Source organism: Dendrobates tinctorius, unplaced genomic scaffold (genome assembly GCF_039654945.1).
Source record: "Dendrobates tinctorius isolate UK_male_01 unplaced genomic scaffold, ASM3965494v1 ptg000034l, whole genome shotgun sequence".
NCBI classification, from domain to species: Eukaryota; Metazoa; Chordata; class Amphibia; order Anura; family Dendrobatidae; genus Dendrobates; species Dendrobates tinctorius.
This window is the reverse complement of record NW_027361702.1, coordinates 23,029,998-23,056,314: the sequence shown is the minus strand read 5'-3', so window position 1 is coordinate 23,056,314 and position 26,317 is coordinate 23,029,998.

The window sequence follows — 26,317 nt, the reverse complement described above, 5'->3', positions numbered from 1 at the left end:
CACTGACTCCCGGGTGACCTACCCTGGTCACGTTATATGGTCTGTAGCCATGCCCACCGGATCACATGGCTATGACCTCATCGCAGGTCCTAACCCAGCCATACACACACATATACATGCTTACTATGGGCATTTAGCCACACACCCCTGTGTGGGTTTGTAGGTGACTGGTCCCACCCATCTCACCAGCCACCTGGAAGCTCTCCCTGTTACATTGTAACAAAACCTCAGCAGTACCTCTGCTGATTAACACATGTTCAAGCTTCCATCCCAGGGCCACCCACCCTGGGATTCATAATGGTCATTTACCATCCTGGCGTTCATCCTATATCCATTATCACAATGGATATGCCTGTGTGCAAGACCCATACAGTGCCCCCTAGCTGCCACAGCGTTCACTTCACCACACATGATTTTTAAAAACAGCTTTCATGCGTCTTTGCATGCTTGCCACCAGTCTTTCACACTGCTTCTGGGCCAAAAATTTAAGCAGTTCTTCTTTGTTTGATGGCTACTATCTATCATCCTCTTGATTACATTGCAGAGGTTTTCAATGGGGTTCAGGTCTGGAGAATGGGCTGCCCATGACAGAGTTTTGATGTGGTGGTCTCTTAATTTTTGCCAGAACTGTATGTGTCACAGTCTAAGTGATTGGTGACAGATGAGCATATGAGCAGCTGCTAAGAGAGAATATAATGTAAGAATAATGTGGTATGTATGAGAGGACTCATGGTATGCTAAGAAAAAACATTTTCATGGGAAATAATACAAATTAGTTTAATTATTAGAATATTAAGATGCATAACAAAATATCTACTCGATATATATTTCTAGATTTCTTTAGTAATTATTATTTACTGATTTAGTTAATTGTGGATAAGTGTAATAATCACTCATCAAAAGGGTTTATCAAGAAAATCTAAATTTCAAATCATTTTTTTAAATTATAATTTTATGATATTTAATGTTATTTTTAATGGTTACATAGATGGGCACACATCTTCAGACAAATATATGGTATAAAGCTAATAAAGAATGTATACAGATTATTTATAAAATAAATATATATTTTTTTAATTTTGGTTTTAATTGTTTCATAAAATAATATTTGATATTAAGGGGAAATGTGAATGTGTTTTTGATCCTGATTACATCATCACATTTGATCAATACCTCTTCACACATTTTAATAAAGAAGAAATATTAATAAGGTACAATGGTATAACTATTGGGTATAATAACATTAAGTATTATAAAGAGTCATTTCTTTATGCTAAGAAGGGTATTACATGCACAATTGCATAATTTGAATATTTTGGTAATACAAGGTTATGACAAATATGAAATCATTCAGATAATGGAAATATTAAAAGTATGTGTTACTGAGAACATAACTATGCATTTGTCATCAACATATAAAGGCCTTATTTTTATTTTTTATTTTCAATTTTTATTCTTACTTTATGTTTATTTTTAATTCTTAATTTTTTTTAATCGCAATCAAAAAAACATCAATATTTAATAAAGTAATGTCTAGTACAAGAATATTGCTTCATTAAATATATTGATGATATGGTTCCATTGTAAGGGAAAAATGTTTCAATTCTGAGTTAAATACAACAATTCTTTCATTCATTCACTCATATTCTTATTTTGGTTCATGGTATACATTCTTGTGTTATTGGTCTAATAAATATATTCTATTAATAAAGTTTTAGTAATAAATAGTGTTGAGCATTCCGATACCGCAAGTATCGGGTATCGGCCGATACTTGCTGTATCGGAATTCCGATACCGACTTCCGATATTTTTTCAATATCGGAATTCGGCATCGGAATCGGAAGTTCAGTTGATTGACGGCCTGACGTCATCATGATGCGCGGTGTGTGCGCATCATGATGCGCCGTCATTTCGGGCCTTCCGGGGGTCTCTGCCGGCCTGCCGGGGGGCTGTGCCGGCCTGCCGGGGGGCTGTGTGGACTGCCCGGGGTCTCTGCCAGCCTGCCGGGGGGCTGTGCCGGCCTGCCGGTGGTCTGTGCACCCTGTGGGGGTCTGTACCGGCCTGCCGGGGGGCTGTGCCGGCCTGCCGGGGGGCTGTGCTGATGTCCGGGGGTCTGTGCAAGCATCGTCCGATGGGACTACAAGTCCCATCGGGCGATGCCTGCTACCATGACAGTGATTGACACATTAGCCAATGATGGGACAGTAGTAGTCCCATCATCCGGCTAATGTGTTAAATGTTAAAAAAAAAAAAAAAATACTACATACATACTACATGCATGCTACATACATACTACATGCTACATACATACTACATATATACTACATACATACTACATACATGCTACATACATACTACATGCATGCTACATACATACTACATGCTACATACATACTACATGCATGCTACATACATACTACATATATACTACATACATACTACATACATGCTACATACATACTGCATGCTACATACATACTACATACATACTACATACATACTACATGCATGCTACATACATACTACATATATACTACATGCATGCTACATACATACTACATGCTACATACATACTACATATATACTACATGCATGCTACATACATACTACATGCTACATGCATGCTACATACATACTACATACATACTACATGCTACATACATACCACATATATACTACATACATACAATACATTCATACAATACATACATAGACATACAGTACATATAACATAGAGTAACATACTTACCAATACTTGTCACATTGTTCCCCGAAGCCATAGTCTTTCCGGAATAAATATTAACATAACAAACCACAAAAATACTCACCCACGATCCGAAGCAGTCCACGAGTGTGTTCCACGACGATCTTGGGTAGAGAACTGCAGCATCAGATGATGCTGCCGTTCTCTACGGGCTGCAGGAATCCAATGACGGAAGGTAGGTATCCTTCCGCACTGTATTCCTCCGCCACTTAAAAAAAAAAAAGTCCCTAGTCTCACTTTATGCCATTGCTGCGTGGGAATTTCCCACACAGCAATGGCATAAAGTGAGACTAGGGACTTTTTTTTTTTTTAAGTGGCGGAGGAATACAGTGCGGAAGGATACCTACCTTCCGTCATTGGATTCCTGCAGCCCGTAGAGAACGGCAGCATCATCTGATGCTGCCGTTCTCTACCCAAGATCGTCGTGGGACACACTCGTGGACTGCTTCGGATCGTGGGTGAGTATTTTTGTGGTTTGTTATGTTAATATTTATTCCGGAAAGACAATGGCTTCGGGGAACAATGTGACAAGTATTGGTAAGTATGTTACTCTATGTTATATGTACTGTATGTCTATGTATGTATTGTATGAATGTATTGTATGTATGTAGTATATATGTGGTATGTATGTAGTATGTATGTAGTATGTATGTAGCATGCATGTAGCATGCAGTATGTATGTAGCATGCATGTAGTATATATGTAGTATGTATGTAGCATGTAGTATGTATGTAGCATGCATGTAGTATATATGTAGTATGTATGTAGCATGTAGTATGTATGTAGCATGCATGTAGTATATATGTAGTATGTATGTAGCATGTAGTATGTATGTAGCATGCATGTAGTATGTATGTAGCATGCATGTAGTATGTATATGGTATGTATGTAGCATGTAGTATGTATGTAGCATGCATGTAGTATATATGTGTTATGTATGTGGTATGTATGTAGCATGCATGTAGCATGCATGTAGTATGTATGTAGTATGTATGTAGTATATATGTAGTATGTATGTAGCATGTAGTATGTATGTAGTATGTATGTAGCATGCATGTAGCATGCAGTATGTATGTAGCATGCATGTAGCATGTAGTATGTAGCATGCATGTAGTATATATGTAGTATGTAGCATGTAGTATGTATGTAGCATGCATGTAGTATATATGTGTTATGTATGTAGCATGTAGCATGCATGTAGCATGCATGTAGTATGTATGTAGTATATATGTGGTATGTATGTAGCATGCAGTATGTATGTAGCATGCATGTAGTATATATGTAGTATGTATGTTGCATGTAGTATGAATGTAGCATGTATGTAGTATGTAGTATGAATGTAGCATGTATGTAGTATGCATGTTGTATGTATGTAGCATGTAATTTTTTTTTTTTTTTTTTTACATTTAACACATTAGCCGGATGATGGGACTACTACTGTCCCATCATTGGCTAATGTGTCAATCACTGTCATGGTAGCAGGCATCGCCCGATGGGACTTGTAGTCCCATCGGACGATGCCTGCACAGACCCCCGGAGCCTGCACAGACCACCGGCAGGCCGGCACAGCCCCCCGGCAGGCCGGCACAGCCCCCCGGAGCCTGCACAGCCCCCCGGCAGGCCGGCACAGCCCCCCGGCAGGCCGGCACAGCCCCCCGGCAGGCCGGCACAGCCCCCCGGAGCCTGCACAGACCACCGGCAGGCCGGCACAGACCACCGGAGCCTGCACAGACCCCCTGGCAGGCCGGCACAGCCCCCCGAAAGGCCCGTACAGACCCCAGAGAGGCTGTACAAGGGCAGGAAAGGGTTTTTCTTATTCCGATACCGGAAGTCCCATAGACTTGAATGGGACTTCCGGTATCGGAATCGGCGATACCGATACTTTTTTTAAAGATCGGCCGATACCATCCGATACGATACTTTGAAGTATCGGACGGTATCGCTCAACTCTAGTAATAAAGATGGAAACACTTGTTACATAAAAACACTGACATCTATGGGTTGAAAAGGTAATTACACCTATGACATAAAAAACGCTCTATCACATGAAGATTATGATTAACAATGTATTATTTAGCATTGTTTTATTATTCCAAACATGAATTCCATATTGATATTCTGGTAATAATTATATGGATATTACTGATTGCTATGGTAAGCTGTGATATTATAGATCAGGAAAATTACCAGATTTGGTATACAATAGGGAATGAAGACTTCAAGCAAAATCCTGGAATTATGTTAATAAAGACTTTTCATATATCTAAATTCAAGAGATTCTCAAAAGTTGTAAGAAGAAAAAGCTGCTATTCAGAAGTCCCAGAAGGTAACAAAGCTATGATGTCTGGGTAATAAAGAACTGTGTCAATTATAATTCATTCCACCATTGACTGCAGTATCTAAACAGACAACCACGACTGCAGAGGTCGATGATCCTATGCTGCTAAGATGAACTGTGTTATCGTTTTTGTCAAGTTTCAGTGGTTTCCTATCACCTGCAAAGCTTCAATGAAAGCTGATGAACAATAAGGTAATAGGAAGATACAACCCTGACATGTGTCCTGTGCATTAGGACTAAGGAATGGCTATGCTGCTATGTTTCGCAAGGAAGAGTGAAGTTAACCCTTGCTTTGCTGACCAAAAGTTGTCATACCTGTTCCAAGACCAGTGCAGATGACATGGAGGATTCCAGAAATATCCAAGGCGATCCCATGTAAGTTCAGGTGACACTGCACAGATATTAAAGCTACATTTCATCTATGGACTTTGTATTCTTATCAACATTTGAATTTATAGACTTTGACATATGGCTCTACAATATCTACATGCTATAATCTATTTCAAAGGAATTATCATATAAAGACTGTGTTATAAAAGAACCAAGAAGACAGAAGACATCAACATGAAGACCAGATGACATCAGATGATGATGATTGGACCTGTGTTGCTTCGATTTAGATTTAGGGAAGTATAATGATTAGAGTTGAGCGATACCGTCCGATACTTCAAAATATCGGATCGGAATGGATCGGCTGATCTTTAAAAAAGTATCGGTATCGCCGATGCCGATACCGGAAGTCCCATTCAAGTCTATGAGACTTCCGGTATCGGAATTGGAAAAACCCTTTCCTGCCCTTGTACAGCCTCTCGGGGGTCTGTACGGGCCTTCCGGGGGTCTCTGCCGGCCTGCCGGGGGGCTGTGCCGGCCTGCCGGTGGGCTGTGCGGACTGCCCGGGGTCTGTACCGGCCTGCCGGTGGGCTGTGCCGGCCTGCCGGTGGTCTGTGCACCCTGTGGGGGTCTATACCGGCCTGCCGGGGGGCTGTGCCGGCCTGCCGGGGGGCTGTGCACCCTGTGGGGGTCTGTACCGGCCTGCCGGGGAGCTGTGCCGGCCTGCCGGGGGGCTGTGCTGATGTCCGGGGGTCTGTGCAGGCATCGTCCGATGGGACTACAAGTCCCATCTGGCGATGCCTGCTACCATGACAGTGATTGACACATTAGCCAATGATGGGACAGTAGTAGTCCCATCATCCGGCTAATGTGTTAAATGTTAAAAAAAAAAAAAAATACTACATACATACTACATGCATGCTACATACATACTACATGCTACATACATACCACATATATACTACATGCATGCTACATGCTACATACATACTACATATATACTACATGCATGCTACATACATACTACATGCTACATACATACTACATACATACTACATGCATGCTACATACATACTACATGCTACATACATGCTACATACATACTACATACATACTACATGCTACATACATACCACATACATACTACATGCATGCTACATACATACTACATGCTACATACATGCTACATACATACTACATACATACTACATGCATGCTACATACATACTACATATATACTACATGTATGCTACATACATACTACATGCTACATACATACCACATATATACTACATGCATGCTACATACTACATACATACTACATATATACTACATGCATGCTACATACATACTACATGCTACATACATACTACATACATACTACATGCTACATACTACATACATACTACATATATACTACATGCATGCTACATACATACTACATGCTACATACATACTACATATATACTACATGCATGCTACATACATACTACATGCTACATACATACCACATATATACTACATACATACTACATGCATGCTACATACAAACTACATGCTACATACATACTACATACATACTACATATATACTACATACATACTACATGCATGCTACATATATGCTACATACATACTACATACATGCTACATACTAAAGTATCATGCTAAAGTATCACTTTTGACATTGCTGTGTGAGAAAGTTCCCACGCAGCTTTTGCCATAAAGTGAGACTAGGGACTTTTTTTTTTTAAGTGGCGGAGGAATACAGTGCGGAAGGATACCTACCTTCCGTCATTGGATTCCAGCAGCCCGTAGAGAGCGGCAGCATCAGCTGATGCTGCAGTTCTCTACCCAAGATCATCGTGGGACACACTCGTGGACTGCTTCGGATCATGGATGAGTATTTTTGTGGTTTGTTATGTTAATATTTATTCCGTAAAAGACAATGGCTTCGGGGAACAATGTGACAAGTATTGGTAAGTATGTTACTCTATGTTATATGTACTGTATGTCTATGTATGTATTGTATGAATGTATTGTATGTAGCATGCATGTAGTATGTATGTAGTATGTATGTAGCATGTAGTATATATGTAGCATGCATGTAGTATGTATGTAGTATATATGTAGTATGTATGTAGCATGCAGTATGTATGTAGCATGCATGTAGTATATATGTAGTATGTATGTAGCATGCATGTAGTATATATGTAGTATGTATGTAGCATGTAGTATGTATGTAGCATGCATGTAGTATGTATGTAGTATATATGTGGTATGTATGTAGCATGCATGTAGTATGTATGTAGCATGTAGTATGTATGTAGCATGCATGTAGTATATATGTAGTATATATGTGGTATGTATGTAGCATGTAGTATGTATGTAGCATGCATGTAGTATATATGTAGTATGTATGTAGCATGTAGTATGTATCTAGCATGCATGTAGTATGTATGTAGTATGTATGTAGTATATATGTGGTATGTATGTAGCATGTAGTATGTATGTAGCATGCATGTAGTATATATGTAGTATGTATGTAGCATGTAGTATGTATGTAGCATGCATGTAGTATATATGTAGTATGTATGTAGCATGTAGTATGTATGTAGCATGCATGTAGTATGTATGTAGTATGTATGTAGCATGCATGTAGTATGTACACTCACTGGCCACTTTATTAGGTACACCTGTCCAACTGTGTGTTTAGACTTAATTTCTAATCAGCCAATCACATGGCGGCAACTCAGTGCATTTAGGCATGTAGACATGGTCAAGACAATCTCCTGCAGTTCAAACCGAGCATCAGTATGGGGAAGAAAGGTGATTTGAGTGCCTTTGAACGTGGCATGATTGTTGGTGCCAGAAGGGCTGGTCTGAGTATTTCAGAAACTGCTGATCTACTGGGATTTTCACGCACAACCATCTCTAGGGTTTACAGAGAATGGTCCGAAAAAGAAAAAAAATCCAGTGAGCGGCAGTTCTGTGGGCGGAAATGCCTTGTTGATGCCAGAGGTCAGAGGAGAATGGGCATACTGGTTCGAGCTGATAGAAAGGCAACAGTGACTCAAATTGCCACCCGTTACAACCAAGGTAGGCAGAAGAGCATCTCTGAACGCACAGTGCGTCGAACTTTGAGGCAGATGGGCTACAGCAGCAGAAGACCACACTGGGTACCACTCCTCTCAGCTAAGAACAGGAAACTGAGGCTACAATTTGCACAAGCTCATCGAAATTGGACAGTAGAAGATTGGAAAAACGTTGCCTGGTCTGATGAGTCTCGATTTCTGCTGCGACATTCGGATGGTAGGGTCAGAATTTGGCGTAAACAACATGAAAGCATGGATCCATCCAGCCTTGTATCAACGGTTCAGGCTGGTGGTGGTGGTGTCATGGTGTGGGGAATTTTTTCTTGGCACTCTTTGGGCCCCTTGGTACCAATTGAGCATCGTTGCAACGCCACAGCCTACCTGAGTATTGTTGCTGACCATGTCCATCCCTTTATGACCACAATGTACCCAACATCTGATGGCTACTTTCAGCAGGATAATGCGCCATGTCATAAAGCTCGAATCATCTCAGATTGGTTTCTTGACCATGACAATGAGTTCACTGTACTCAAATGGCCTCCTCAGTCACCAGATCTCAATCCAATAGAGCATCTTTGGGATGTGGTGGAACGGGAGATTCGCATCAGGGATGTGCAGCCGACAAATCTGCGCCAACTGTGTGATGCCATCATGTCAATATGGTCCAAAATCTCTGAGGAATGCTTCCAGCACCTTGTTGAATCTCTGCCATGAAGAATTGAGGCAGTTCTGAAGGCAAAAGGGGGTCCAACCCGTTACTAGCATGGTGTACCTAATAAAGTGGCCAGTGAGTGTATGTAGTATGTAATATGTATGTAGCATGCATGTAGTATGTATGTAGCATGCATGTAGTATATATGTGGTATGTATGTAGCATGTAGCATGCATGTAGTATATATGTGGTATGTATGTAGCATGTAGTATGTATGTAGCATGCATGTAGTATATATGTAGTATGTATGTAGTATGTAGCATGCATGTAGTATATATGTAGTATGTATGTAGCATGTAGTATGTATGTAGCATGCATGTAGTATGTATGTAGTATTTTTTTTTTTTTTTTTTTTTTTTTAACATTTAACACATTAGCCGGATGATGGGACTACTACTGTCCCATCATTGGCTAATGTGTCAATCACGGTCATGGTAGCAGGCATCGCCAGATGGGACTTGTAGTCCCATCGGACGATGCCTGCACAGACCCCCGGACATCAGCACAGCCCCCCGGCAGGCCGGTACAGACCCCCACAGTGTGCACAGCCCCCCGGCAGGCCGGCACAGCCCCCCGGCAGGCCGGTACAGACCCCCACAGGGTGCACAGACCACCGGCAGGCCAGCACAGCCCACCGGCAGGCCGGTACAGACCCCGGGCAGTCCACACAGCCCCCCCGCAGCCCCCCGGCAGGCCGGCACAGCCCCCCGGCAGGCCGGCAGAGACCCCCGGAAGGCCCGAAATGACGGCGCATCATGATGCGCACACACCGCGCATCATGATGACGTCATTTCGGCTGTCAATCAACTTTGAACTTCCAATTCCGATGCCCGATATTGAAAAAATATCGGATGTCGGTATCGGAATTCCGATACAGCAAGTATCGGCCGATACCCGATACTTGCGGTATCGGAATGCTCAACACTAATAATGATACATTTTATATATGGTAAATATTGGTCACAGATTAACATAACATGAATTGACATAATTGTGTTATTGAGTACATATAACAGCAATCTGATATTTATATAATTATGGACATTAAATTATTTTGCCAAAGAAGAAGATCCTAATGATGAACTTATCTACACTGAGGGCTCCAATTAATAAAAACGTCAACTCGTCCCGCAAAAAACATGCCCTCACATGACTCTGTGGGCCAAAACATGCAACAATTATAGCTCTCAAAATATGGTGATGCAAAACCTATTTTTTGCAATAAAAAGTGTCTTTTAGGCCGGGTTCACATTAGCGTTCGGGGGCTTTGCGGAGGGCTGCGTACTTCCTCCGTTAAGCTCCACCTACTTCCACATACTTCTGCATATGTCCTGCATATCTATTTTTAACATTAGGTACGCAGGACATGCGATGTTTTGATGTGCCTGCCGTCCGCACAAAACAACTTGTTGCGATCCTGTGCGTTCGGCGGGAACATCTAAATAATGCATCCGCATACATTTGGGTCACCCTCCCAGGGCCGTGGGGTACTCGGTACCGGGCCGGTGTCGGGGGGATGTGTCACAGCAGTGGTGACCCGGTCCGTGGCCCTGGGCGCCCAAGAATCAGGGGGAGATTGGTGGAATGTAGTTAATGGATTAGTTCATGATGCCACCTGTGGTGTTCGGCAATTGAGATGTTAAGCCGATGCTGCATGTAGATCCTCTGGGACTGGTGGTGTGGTGCAGCCAAGATGGTGTAGCTCCCCACAGGTGGAGCTGTAGTCCCAGGGCAGTGTAGAGGTAGAGGAGAGGCACAGGCAGTGTAGAAGCTGGTACCCCGATGTAGTGGTACAGGGTGTGTTAGCGCAGGAATAATTGGAGGACACCAGGGCATGTAGTTCCAAAGCTTTACTCACAGTCTGTAGTACAAACAGGTGCCTGCCTCCGTGCTGTGTCCTCCGGGTCAGGGACTCAGTCAACTTCCAGGTCAGATGGAATGCTCCCATCCAACACTCTGCCAACATGTGCCTTTCTGAATGTCTCCTCTTATAGCGCCTTTGGTGTGAAGTACTCCTAGTACTGAGTTACACTGGAGTTCCTCTTGACAGATGTTCCCGAGAACCATACTTGTACGGCAGACAGCTATAGCCTGCTTCGGGGACTCCTTACTCCTGAGTCCCAGCTCACTATCCAAGTTGCTGTTGTGCCCCCAAGTCTTAGATGGGAGTAATGCATTTACAGCTCACTACTCCACCGGTGTCTGCTGTAGGACCATTAGTATCTATACAACCTCGGGGACTGGGCCCCGGCCTTGCGCTTAGAACTTCTAGGCAGGGTTCTCTCCTAACCCACGTCCTCTGTTCCCTTTTACTCTTTCGTTCCGTACTAGTCTCTCCTTATGGAAGATCAGGTTTCTGTTCAATGTCTTTCTCCTTCTTTCCTTTCCCGTGCCAGCAGACCCAGGTCACTGAGGTCTGCTGCAGCACCTCCTTCCTCCATCCCTCTCTCTCAGGGATCTTCTCTCCTCACTCCTCTCCACTCACCGACTGACTGACCTCAAATCCTAAACCTTCCCGCTCTTTTATGTATTCTAACTCCACCCGCCTCCCCGCAGGTTTCGTGTTCCAACTAGGGAGCCACCAAAGGTGCTCTGCTACACTCCAAGCAGGGAGCCGCAATGTGGCTTTGCTGAACTACTGTGTTGTGTGGGATGCAGGTGTTGGAGCGTGGTTAGGAGCCTCCAACCTACCTGGATGGTGGGGTACCACACCTCAGGAGGAAGTGCAGTACCTCTGTGGCAACTGAATCCTCAGGGGTGCCACACATCCGCATGTCGTGCATACCCAATGTTAAAAATAGATATACAGGACGCATGCAGAAGTATGCGGAAGTAGGCAGAGCTTAACGGAGGAAGTACGCAGCCCTCCGCAAAGCCCCCAAATGCTAATGTGAACTTAACCTAAGTGTGTTACAGCAGCCAAGCATTAAAACCTGATATAAATCTGGTATTGCTGTAATCGCACCGACCCAAAGAATAGTCACCTTGTCACTTGTCACGAATGGCATAAAAAATAAACCAATTCTACACCTGCTGTTGATATTTTAATTCTGCCTCCCAAAAATCACAGTAAGGCTTGGTGCACATTTATCCTGCCCTTTTCCATGTAAATCTCTGAAATACATGATTCAGACAGAACCTCTGATGGAAAGTTCCCTATAATGAGGCAGATGGAGGTACTGTGGACGCCATAGAACCTGTGATCCTTCGGTGTCTGTCTTTTTAAGATTGCAAAAAACTGCCGTTGTTCTGTGTCCGACATCTAATTGTTATCTGATTGTTGCATAATTTTGTAGTTTCATATTGGAAATTTGTATATTTAGGAGTTTAACAACCTTTATTCATCTACAGTGTTCTGGCTCCCTCTAGCGGCCAGAGTCATGTTCACAGTCCTATTCTGTTTTTTCCTATGTCTGAATCTCCTCCCTTCTTTTGCAATGCATTATGGTTAGCTCAGCCTCCATCTCCCTCCATTTTCCTTCAGCCTATATCCAAGAAGGAGCTCATCCATTGCTGTCCCCTTGCAATTGCATTGCCGGTATGTGTTTATGTTCTTTATAGTTAATTCCTGTCCAAATATTAGCCTTCCTTAGACAGTCCTACTCCTGGGTCAGCTGCTAGTGTGTAAATGTTCATTCACAATGTATGTCATGTATAAATGTATTTCTGCTGTACCCTGTACTGATTGAATGTATTATGATTGTTTACAGTTTCACCCCACAAATAAACTACCAAGTTCAATAAAAGCACAGACTCAACCACGGTCTCCTTATTGGACCCTGGTATAGCGGTCAAAGTCAAAATCAGCAATACACCTGTAGATGAATTCATAAAGGGGTATAGTTTCCAAAATAGGGTCACTTGAGGGGGGATTCTGCTCTTTTAGCAATTAGGGGTTCTATTTATTTAGTCCGCAAACTGTTCTAGTAAACTCTGCTCCATCAGGCAAATAGTGCTCCTTTCTTACCAAGTCTCTCCCTATGGCTAAGTAGTACTGTACAGTCACATATGGGGTATTGCCATGTTCAGTGAAAATTGTGGGAAAATTTTAATGCCATATTTAACCACTTGTGTGAAACTGTAAAATTGGGGGCTAAAACAAAATTTTGGTGGTAAAAATGTAGTTATTTTGTCTTCACTTCCCAACGGTATAAAATTCTGTGACACACCCATGGTGTCAATATGATCACTGCATCCCTAGATGAATTCATTGAGAGGTGCAGTTTGTAAATGGGGTCACTTATGGGGGGTTCTGCTGTTATGGCACCTCATGGGCTCTCCCAGTGGGTCATGGCACCTGCAAACCAAAACAGTAAAATCTGGCGCTCCTTGCCTTCTGAGCTTTGCACTTTGCCTGAAAAATATTTCCTAATTACATGTAGGATATTGGTGCAATCAGTAAAAAATGTACCACAGTTTGTTATAAAAAAAAATCCTATTAGCCCTTAGAAAGATTAAAAACTTGGGGTTAAAGCAACATTTTAGTGGTAAAAATGTAATTTATTCTTTCTTCACTGCTCATTAGTATAAAATTCTGTGAGGCACATGTGTTGTCAATATGATCACTGCACCCCCAGATGAATTCACTTGATAGTGTAGTTTGTAAAATGAGTTCATATATAGGGGATTTCTGTTGTTCTGGCACCTCAGGGGCTCTGCTAATGTGAAATGGCACCCTCAATTCATTCCAGCAAAATTTGAACTCAAAAATGGCGCCTCTTCCCTTCTAAGCTTTGCACTATGCCTCAAAAGTAATATTCCCCAACATATGGGGTATCAGCATACTCAGGAGAAATTGCACAACAAATAGTATGGTGCAATTTCTCCTGTTATCCTTATAAAATTCAAAATTTGGGGCCAAAATAACGTTTGTGGAGAAAATATGATTTTTTTTTTTATTTTCATGTCTCAATGTTGTAAAGTTCTGTGAAGCACCTGGGGGTTCAAGGTGCCCACCACAAATCTAAATACATTTCTTGAGGGGTCTATTTCCCAAAATGGGGTCACTTGTAGCGGGTTTCCACTGTTTAGGCACATCAAGCTCTCTCCAAATGGGACATGACGTCCGCTAATGATTTCAGGAAATTTTACATTCAAAAAGTCAAATGACGCTCCGCTTCTGAGCCGTGCCGTGCATCCAAACAGATTTGTCCCTCATATTGGGCATCAGCATACTCAGGAGAAATTGCACAACAAATTGTATGGTGCAATTTCTCCTGTTATCCTTATACAAATGCAATATGTTGTGCTAAAACATTTGTAGGGAAAATTAGATTTTTTTTATTTTACGGCTCAACAGTTTAAACTTTTGTGAAGCACCTGAGGGTTTAATGTGCTCACCACACATCTAGATCAGTTCCCTGAGGGGTCTAGTTTCCAAAATGGTGTCACTTGTAAGGGATTTTCACTGTTTAGGGACATCAGAGTCTCTAAACTCGATATGGAGTCCGTCAATTGTTTCAGCAAATTTTGCATTCAAACAGTCAAATGGCCCTCCTTCCCTTCCAAGCTCTGCCATGCACCCAAACAGTGGGTTTTCCCTTATATGGGGTATCAGCATGCTCAGGAGAAATTACACAACAAATTTTGGGGTCCATTTTTTCCTGTTCCCTTTGTCAAAATAAAAAAAATTGGATCTAAAGTAAATTTTTTGTGAAAAAAGTTAAATGTTCATTTTTTCTGCATTCCAAAAATTACTGTGAAGCACCTGAAGGGTTAATAAACTTGAATGTGGTTTTGAGCACCTTGAGTGCTGTTTTTAGAATGTTGTCACTTTATGGTATTTTCTGCCATATAGACCCCTCAAAGTGACTTCAAATATGACGTATTCCCTAAAAAAATGGTTTTCTAAATTTGTTGTAAAAATGAGAAATCGCTGTTCAACTTTTTACCCCTTATAATTTGCTAAAGTAAAGTAGACATATGGGAAATGTTACTTATTATATCTCTGTGATTTAAGGGCATGAAAACTCAATGTTGGAAAATTCTGAAATTTTCGCCAAATTTCCATTTCAAAGAAATGTTACCACTATCGTGAAGTACAATATGTCATGAGAAAACACTCTCAGAATCACCAGGATCCGTTGAAGCGTTCCAGAGTTATTACCACAGAATGTGACAGTGGTCAGAATTGTAAAAATTGGCCTGGTCATGCACCTTCAGGGGTAAAGGGGTTAAGGCCCAGTACGACAGACTGATAATGGTGAATCTGTCTACATAGGCAAGCAATAGCCTGACGAAATAGCTAAATGCTTGTTCGCTGGGTTATGAAAGCTTAAAAATCATTGTTCTCGGCAGCACATCTATGCCAAAACGTGATGTGCTGCTGACAACATGATATATGCAGACAGAATAATCTTAATAACTATGCAAATAAAAAGTTAAAAGACACGATTGGCTAGTATTTGGCTTGTATAATTGGTTATTTAATGGCAAAAATTGGCGTGACATCTAGCTCATCAAAAGCTTATCTAAATATTGTGAGAACATTTAAAAATGATTACAAAGCCATTTTGACGTTGACTTTCAAAGCAGATACACCATCCTTATGAGGTAATAGAGATCTATTAACCCCTTTCTGACATCAAGCGCACTAGTACATTGATGTTGGACTCCTCCCCCCTCAGCACCGGAGCCTGCATCTTTCTGGGCACATGTCAGCTGATATACACAGCTGATATGTGCCCGCAACAGCCACAACTGTTATGATTGGGTCACTGAGGAGGAGAGCAAGACCAAGCTAAGCCACAGAAAACCAGAGACGTTGGCAACCAAGCGGATTGCAGACCCCTGATCCTATCCACACAACTAGCAGTAGCTGTGGAGCATACCTACGATGATCCTAGACGCCTCGGCACAGCCGGAGAGCTAAATTAGCCTAAAGCAAGAAACTGCACCAGAGCAGACCCCCAAAGGAATAGATAGCCCCCAAACATATATTGTCGTTGAGACAAGATGAAAACACAAACGCAGATAGGAAAATACACTGAGCAAACGATGGGGCCCACACTAACTAGACAGGATAGGAAAGGAAAGACACTGTCTGCAATCACGCAAAAAACCCTGCAAAAAAAGTCCAACACGTCTGATAGAAAAATACTGAATTCGCACGACTTCGCCCTCTATATCAGCACTCTGGTATATTCTGAAAGCAGAGCAAAAAAGAGGCCAATCTAATAAGGGACAAAAACAAACTGGCACAAGCAGTAACATAAGGATGGAGATTCAGCACCGCCCCAGCCCGAGCTGGCTGACCACACAAAACTGAAATAGACAAAACCAGATCAAATGTGAACAATAGCAAAAGAACACTTAGCTGAGCATGCAGGGACTGAGCTGGAAACTAAGACCTCAGGAGGCAGGAAAAAATCACCAGCAGGGATAGAGGGAGTCGGCTGTCTTAAATCGAGTCAGAAAGTCCAGATCTCCAATCGTCTTCCTCATTATCAGGTGGCAAGCCTCTATTAATCAGATCAGCTCCATTACCTCCAGTTACCACCAGAGGGAGCCCAGAAAGAGAACTCGCGACCCCTCTGTCAATACAACCAGCTCCACTACCTTCACTAGTAACCAGAGGTAGACCAGAAAGCAAATTCACAACACACAACAACCTCTGACAGCAGCATTTAACGCGCGCTTCCGTGAAGTGCGGCGTAAATCCTGCCCATCAGTAGCCCCGTCACGTGATCGCGGGTGACCGATGGGTTGGCATTACAACCAGAGGTCTCCAGCAGACCTGTATGGTTGCCATAACCAGCTTGCTATGCGCCACCTGGTGGTTGGCTTTCATAGCAAGTGAGCATTTCTGCTACATACAGGCAATCTGATCATCACCTGTATGTAGCAGAGCCGATCAAAGTACTGCAGCTTCTAGTTTCCCATAGACAGTATTGAAGCATGCAAAAAGTAAACATTTTAAAAAAATATAAAAGTTCAAATCACCCCCTTTTTCCCTATTCAAAATAAAACAATAAAAAAATAAAATATACATATGTTTGGTATCGCCGCATTCAGAATCGCCCGATCTATCAGTATAATAAAAGATTTAACCCGATCGTTAAAAGGCGTAAGGAGAACAAAAGTCAAAATACCAGGCCTGCTCCTGTATGAGGCATCTGTAATTCATTCTGTCTGCCGCCACTCATCTCTAGTTGCATGCTAGTCACTGGCTGGGACAGCGGTATGCATGGAGATTGAACCTTTTTTCATCTGAGACAACAGCCACGTTAGAACATCTTTGGAAGGGACCCTTCATTCATCTCGCTTCTAAGGATCCCTCTCCAGGACTATCTTTTTTTCTTTTTTTATATTATCCAAGCACTATTCAAGGTAATTCAATCCCCCTTTGTTTGTTTATTACTGGACCTGTTGACATCATTGTATTCTTTTATTGAACCTGGGTACATTTATTTAGTGCAAGTAAATCATACATAAAAATACCAGAATTATATTTTTTTAGTCTCGGCAACATTGTATTAAAATGCAATAACGGGCAATCAAAAGATCGTATCTGCACCAAAATGGTATCATTAAAAACGACAGCTCGGTGCAGAAAAAATAAGCCCTCGCCTAACCCAAGATTACATGTATCGGAAAATGGCGCAATTTTTTTTAAAACAAACTTTGGATTTTTTTTTCACTACTTAAATAAAACAGAACCTAGACTTATTTGGTGTCTATTAACTCACAGTGACCTGGAGAATCATAATGGCAGGTCAGTTTTGGCACTTAATGCAATTCACTGCACTTGGAATTTTTTTCCCATTTTCCAGTAAACAATGGCGTCGTTCAAAGTACAACTCGTCCCGCAAAAAACAAGCCCTCACGCCACCATTTTGACCAAAAAATAAAAAGTTATGGCACTGGGTAGAAGGGGAGCAAAAAACAAAAATGCCAAAACAAAAATACCTCTAGTCATTAAGGGGTTAAGGGAACAGTCAAAACTCAGATGGGAATTTCCACACAAATCTGCAAATCTCAGACTGGCCTGCGGCCCTCCCATCCCTCACATGATAGCATGTATTTCTCTTAAGGCTGCCTTCACATATCAGTTTTTTGGCATCAGTCACAATCCGTCGGCTCGATGGATCGACGGATCTGTCGCAGATTGTGAAAAACTGATGCGATTGATCTGTGTTTTTGACGGATCCGACTAGCGGATCCAGCGAATAAATGGATCCGTCGCATCAGTTTTTTCATCCATTTCATCCATTTTTCAACGGATCCGTTTTTTAAAACGCTCAATGGGAGGCTCCCAAATGTTATTGGCTACTGAAAACAAGTGTTTCTACACCCCATATTTGGCAGGTTGTAGAGCAAGTGGCAAAAATGGAAGGTGTTATTGCAACCATTGTGAAGATCTATGTGGATTTTACTATTGAGGCAAGGAGCGAGAAAGACAGCGCATCATGCGTCTGTACCGGCGACATTTTTGGATCCACCCAATTACTGCACAGAGAATGACACAAGGGGTGTATTCTACATTATATATGGAGCTGAGACAAAACCCCAAGAAGTTTATTGATACTCTTCGGATGAAAGTGGAAAACTTTGACATCTTGGTTGAATGGGTTGGAGACCTCATCCGGAGAAAAGACACATATTACCGCTTCTCATTTCACCGGCGGAGCGTTTGATGGTGACTCTAAGGTAAGCTATTTTTATTGCATTTCCTCCTCAAAAGCTGACTTCTGTAATGTTGTTGTTGGTAGTTTTTAGTTATTATTGCCTTGCCTTTCTCAACAGATTCCTTGCAACTGGTGAATCCCTTTCCTCTCTCCATTTTCAATTTCGACTTGGGATTTCCACCATATCAGGGATTGTTAAACACACCTGCCACGCATTGTGGGACTCTTTACATGCAGAATATATCCCACATTGCTCCAGAAGGGTTCAACTCAGCAGCAGGCTTCCGGGTGCTGCAGACGGTGCTGTGGTACAAAGAAAAAAAATGAATTAATATATTGATATTGCTTTGCCCTGGCTGAAAACAAAAAATAAGGTTAGACATGTAAACATTTTGACTTAATAAATGGGGTGAGGAATATTTACCTTCTGCTCACCATGGTCGACCGGAGGAACGACAGGGCTCTAGCATACTTATACTTGCTCCTGCATCCTCCCAATCCACTCAGGTCCTGCATCTCTTTGTTGAACTCCCTCTTGAATTGATCCCTGAGTGACCGCCACCACTTGATAAAACTGTCTTCTGTAAAGAGAAAGCACAAATTGGTTAGTATACAACACATTACATCCTGCAACATAACTTACTGAACTGTGACTACTTATGCTCTTGATTCTGGGCTGGAACATTGAGGTCCTCCCAGTCTTCCACAACTTCAAGACACACTTCCTCCCAGAGCCGACGGGCCACAACAACGTCAGCATGGCGGCGGTCCCACATGTTCCACTCTCGTACCACATTGATGAGGAGGTCAATGTCCAGACCTGCGTCCTCACCGCCCGAGTTGGGAGCACGCTGTGAAGCCTGTTAAAAAAGACAAAAAACAAAAACATTAAACTCAAATCATCCACATGAAGAATAAAAATACTAAAACACCTAAAAAAAGGGTACTTACTCTTCGCTGACCGCCGCGACGCTCACACCGATGACCTTGGGAGGTGCTTTGAGGACCTCTATGCCGAGCCCCAGTATGTGAAGACAATACAAAAAAAAAAAAATTATGTGCTTGGATGTAGGCATATGTATTGTGTGTACTGTGATGTATGTGATTATCTGTTTTTTATGTGTTGGGTGTACTGTGATGTCTGTGATGATCTGTTTCTGCGAAGCATGTAAGTAACTTACACTCTGCGTGCCCACTCCTGGTATTTCTCCACCCCATCCGTCTCCTTCTGGAAGCCCCTCTGATGCTGCAGCTTCCTGTGAAGCCAGAATTAATGCATATAGGGTTATGTGTACAAAAAATGTTAACATCACCAAAAATAAAAATAAAAATTTTAATTATCTCAGTTCGCTGATGCTGTGAGGGAGAGTTCCCAGAAGAAGACATAAAGGCCTGATTTCTCGAAGTATCTTCAAGTATAAAGACACTTGCTAGCTACTATACAAATTATATATTAAGCTTTATGGCCTTTAATACTTACATCACGACTTTTATTGGTGGCCTAGCCTGGTCACTGGTGCCCTGGCTTGGTTACTGCTGGCCTGGCTTGGTCACACACACTGGTTTCTTGAAGTATCTGTAAGTATAAAGACACTTGTTAGCTATTATACTAAGATTATTTCTGTGTTGTCCACTGACTTAGGAAAAAAAAAGATAGCTCCAGAGCTAATAGGATTTCAACCCCTCCCCCCAAAAAAATCCCCCTATGCCCCCCTGTCACGGTCCCACTGCTGACACCGGTATGTCATGGACGGAGGGACGCGATGCACTGCCGACACACAGCTATCACCTGAACAGGGGGGCTTATCTTAATTATCACACCGCTGCCACAATGTGATAAAAAAACAGCAAGCTAGTCTTGCCCTAATGATTTATCGCAGGGGGGTTATTTTGGGTGTACCACCACTGCTAACCATACTTCACGAACTGGGGTACGGTTAACAAATCGCTTATCTCCATTTCCTCGATGGACCCACCGGCCTTGGCTTGGGCCAGCATGTCCAGGATGGGATCCTCTTCCCCATCCTCGGGCAGGTTGCAGACCGGTAGGACGCAGGCTTCCCGTTCATGATGAGCCTTCATCATGTTGACGTGAAATGCCTTGCGCTTACCCCGTGCGTGGTCAAGCGTGACCACATAGGTGACTGGGTTGAGCTGTTGGTGGACAGCGTATGGGCCGTCCCAGGCTGCCTGAAGCTTATCCGTTGGTACGGGGACCAGCACCAACACCTTTTGACCCACCTGGTAGGTCCGCTCCCGGGCGTTCTGGTCGTACCAGTGCTTCTGGTCAGCCTGAGCCTGCACCACATTGTCATGTACCAACTGCGTCAAGGTCTGCATCTTGTCACGGAAGCGCATGACATAATCCACGATGGACACTTCTGTGGGGTTTGGCTCATCTTCCCAGGATTCTCTTATCAACCCAAGGAGCCCCAGGACTCGCCTGCCATACAGGAGCTCGAAGGGGAGAACCCCGTCGAGGCCTGCGGAATTTTCTGTAAGCAAATAGCAGGTGTGGGAGGTACCGCTCCCAGTTGCGCCCTTGGGTCTCAAACAGCATGTGGAGCATCTGTTTGAGGGTACCGTTGAAGCATTCACACAGCCCATTGGTCTGTGGGTGATACGCTCTCAATACCATGTGCTTCACCTGCATTTTCTCACAGAGAGAGTCCATTAGGCAAGACATAAATTGGGTCCCTTGATCGGTAAGCATCTCCCTGGGAAATCCTACCCTTGAAAAGATGGTCACCAGTGCATCCGCCACCTTATCTGCCCTGGTTGAGGACAGAGTTACTGCCTCTGGGTATCGGGTAGCGTAGTCTACCACTGTGTGTCCCACCACTGCTAACCATACTTCACGAACTGCAGGGATTTATGTATATCCCACTTTTCAGTTCCACTTTGGAACTCGCAGCTCTCCGACGCCCCCCCTTACCCTCAGGTCAGTCAGGGAACTACACCTGGGATAATTGGTCATCGGCCGGCTGCTTCAATGAGGACTGGCCACCCAGCATGCTACCATGAGGGAATTATAAAATGATCTGGCCACAGCCACCCAATTAGCTTATAAAATCCCTTTCCGTCAGTCAGTAGTACCCGGGACCCAGACCACACTTCGCCGCCACCAGCTCCAGATTTCTCTGATTAATTTTTAAACTTAATAGAGGGGTTCGAAACCAACCCAAATCAGTAGTGTAATTATCTTAAAGGCACATAAATTTGTTTTTAGAGCATGAAGACAGACTAATAAAGTTATAATTTATTCCCAAAAGACGGGCAGGGTTTACAGAGATAAAAAGATCTTACAAAGTTGAGACATTAGATATGTACAATGCAAATATAAAATATATAGGTTTAAAAGCAGAAATCAACACTTACATTTGCTTAGATGGTGTTAGGCTAACCTTTTGGGGAGAAGGTGGAGCCAAACGTCTCCACTCATCTGAGTTCCATTTGGCATGAAATCTCCAGCTCGAATCACCTCCCAACTGAGTGAGTGTACTCTATAGGTCTGGGTCATGACATCATAAAAGGGGCCGAGTTACCGGGGTCAATCCCTTTTCTCTAAGTTACACTTTTGGTTCTGAAACCTTCTCGGCTATATAACTGGGCTTGAGAACCTAGCAGGGTATCCCCAGACACATCATTCATCTTATATTGAAATTAGCTTTGTAATGACATCAAACACTAGCTGTTTATTCCACTCTGTATAGGAGAACTCCGTTTCTCTGGTTCTGTTGACACTAGGAAGGTCTGGGTCATGACATCATAAAAGGGGTCGAGTTACCGGGGTCAATCCCTTTTCTCTAAGTTACACTTTTGGTTCTGAAACCTTCTCGGCTATATAACTGGGCTTGAGAACCTAGCAGGGTATCCCCAGACACATCATTCATCTTATATTGAAATTAGCTTTGTAATGACAACAAACACTAGCTGTTTATTCCACTCTGTATAGGAGAACTCCGTTTCTCTGGTTCTGTTGACACTAGGATTTAGCAAGAACCACTGTAGTGAAGCCCAATCGGTGCATGTTACCAATATGTAATTTTCATCTCTCTGTCGCGTATTGTTTCCGAGATCTCGCCTCTTTAATATTTCCCATACTTATCCAAACACATGTTGCTTCAAACAAAAGAAATCCTTTCCTGGCTAATTAACATTCCTTGCAGGGAGGGGAAGTTAGCAGGAAGCAGCCACAGGCCTGCTTTCTCATCTTACAAGTTGTGTTACACTGTAGTGTGAGCTGTGGGTGAGGAAGGGGGGTCGCAGGTGCTGACAGGCAAAAGTCTCATCTGTAGTGTAGAGAATGGAAGATTCTGGAATGTTCCGGAGAAGTCATATCTTACATTATCATTACACCCCCAAACAAAAAATGCTAAGTACTTTAGTAGGTTTCTAAACCACCACCCTCTGTTACTTAAAGGTTAGATATGCACGATGTGCAAGCAGATGTAACCCTCCACCTCCTGTATTTCCCAAAAAAACAAACATAACACAGCCGCCCAAGTAGTATGTTGCAAGAACCATTGCATAGTAAATACCCTCCTTCAAACTTTGAATCCCTAAACCCCACTTGAATATCTATTGACCACAGATGTAATGTTTTAAAAACCCTGGTAAAATTTTAACCCCTTACCTACAATTGACGTAATATTCCGTCCATGTGTCCATGGACCTAATTACCATGGACGGAATATTACGTCATCGCGATCAGCGGCGCCCACGTGGTGAGCGCCGCTGATCGCGGCCGAGTGTCAGCTAATTATCATAGCTGACACCCGGCACAATGTGTCAGGGGCGGTCACGGACCGCCCCCGACACGTTAACCCCTTGCACACCGCGATCAAACGCGATCGCGGTGTACCGGGGGTTAAAGGGAAGCATCGGCAGGGAGGGGGCTCCCTCCGTGCTTCCCTGAGCCCCCCACGGCAGCGCAATGTGCAGCGCTGCTGCGGGGGGCTCTTTCCCTACAGGCCCCCGGATCCAAGATGGCGACGGGGGCCTGCAGGGAGCTGACTTCCTCACTGCCTGCAAAGCGCAGGCATGAGGAAGTCTGCAGCAGTGCCTGTGACAGATCGCTGATCTGTCACAGTGATCTGTGATGTGACAGATCAGCGATCTGTCACAGGACAGTGATGTCCCACCTGGGACAAGGTAATAAAGTAAAAAAAAAAAAAAAAAAAGTGTTAAAAATAATTTTAAAAAAATCGCTAAATAAATCAGTAAAAAAAAAAAAAATATTCCCCAATAAATCCATTTTTTCAAAATAAAAAAAAAAAAAAACAATAAAAGTACACATATTTGGTATCGCCGCGTCCGTAATGACCTGCCCTATAAAACTGTCCCATTAGTTAACCCCTTTAGCGAACCCCTTAAAAAATAAAAATTAAAAAACGAAGCAAAAAATAATGATTTATTATCATACCACCGAACAAAAAGTGCAATAACGCGCGATCAAAAAGACGCATATAAATATGCATGGTACCGCTGAAAACATCATCTTGTCCCGCAAAAAACGATCCACCATACAGCATCATCCGCAAAAAAATAAAAAAGTTATAGCTCGCAGAATAAAGCGATACAAAAATAATTATTTTTTATATAAAATAGTTTTCATTGCAAAAAACCGACAAAACATAAAAAAACGACCTAAATGAGGTATCGCTGTAACCGTACTGACCCGAAGAATAAAAATGCGTTATCAATTTTACCGCACGTGGAACGGTGTAAACGCACCCCCCAAAAGAAATTCATGAAACGCTGGTTTTTGTTCATTCTGCGTCCCAAAAATCGGAATAAAAAGCGATCAAAAAATGTCACGTGCCCGAAAATGGTACCAATAAAAACGTCAACTCGTCCCGCAAAAAATAAGACCTCACATGACTCGGTGGGTCAAAATACGGAAAAATTATAGCTCACAATATGTGGTGATGCAAAAACTATTTTTACAATAAAAAGCGTCTTTTAGCGTGCGACAGCCGCCAAACATAAAAACCGCCATAAATCGTAAATCAAACCCCCCGTTATCACCCCCTTAGTTAGGGAAAAATAATAAAACTAAAAGAAAATGTATTTATTTCCATTTTCCCGCTAGGGTTAGGGTTAGGGTAGGGTTAGGGTTAGGGCTAGGGTTAGGGCTAGGGTTAGGGCTAGGGTCAGGGCTAGGGTTAGGGCTAGGGTTAGGGCTAGGGCTCAGATTAGGGTTAGGGGTGTGTTGAGGTTCGGGTTGGAGTTATAATTGGGGGTTTCCACTGTTTGGGCACATCAGGTGCTCTCCAAAGGCAACATGGCGTCTGATCTCAATTCCAGCCAATTCTGCGTTGAAAAAGTCAAATGGTGCTCCTTCCCTTCCAAGCTCTGCCATGTGCCCAAACAGTGTTTTACCCCCACATGTAGGGTATCAGCCTACTCAGGACAAATTACAAAACAACTTTTGGGGTCCAATTTCTCCTGTTACCCTTAGGAAAATAAAAAATTGGGGGCAAAAATATAATTTTGCGGAAAAAAATGTTTTTTTTATTTTCACGCCCAGGCGTTATAAACTTCTGTGAAGCACTTGGGGGTTCAAAGTGCTCTCCACACATCTAGATAAGCTCCGTGGGGGGTCTAGTTTCCAAAATGGGGTCACTTGTGGGGAGTTTCAATAGTTTAGGTACATCAGGGGCTCTCCAAACGCATATGACACCCGCAGACCATTCCATCAAAGTCTGCATTCCAAAACATCACTACTTCCCTTCCGAGCCCCGACGTGTGCCCATACAGTAGTTTTCTCCCACATATGAGGTATCAGCGTACTCAGGACAAATTGGACAACAACTTTTGGGGTCCAATTTCTCCTGTTACCCTTGGGAAAATAAAAAAATGGGGACTAAAAGATGATGTTTGTTGAAAAAATACGATATTTTTATTTTCACGCCCGGTCGTTATAAACTTCTGTGAAGCACTGGGGGGTTCAAAGTGCTCACCACACATCTATATAAGTTCATTAGGGGGTCTAGTTTCCAAAATGGGGTCACTTGTGGGGGGTTTCCACTGTTTAGGTACATCAGGGGCTCTCCAAACGCAACATGACACCCGCAGACCATTCTATCAAAGTCTGCATTCCAAAACGTCACTACTTCCCTTCCGAGCCCCGACGTGTGCCCATACAGTAGTTTTCTCCCACATATGAGGTATCAGCATACTCAGGACAAATTGGACAACAACTTTTGGGGTCCAATTTCTCCTGTTACCCTTGGGAAAATAAAAAAATAGGGACTAAAAGATCATGTTTGTGGAAAAAATACGATTTTTTTATTTTCACGCCCGGACGTTATAAACTTCTGTGAAGCACTGGGGGGTTCAAAGTGCTCACCACACATCTAGATAAGTTCATTAGGGGGTCTAGTTTCCAAAATGGGGTCACTTGTGGGGGGTTTCCACTGTTTAGGGACATCAGGGGCTCTCCAAACGC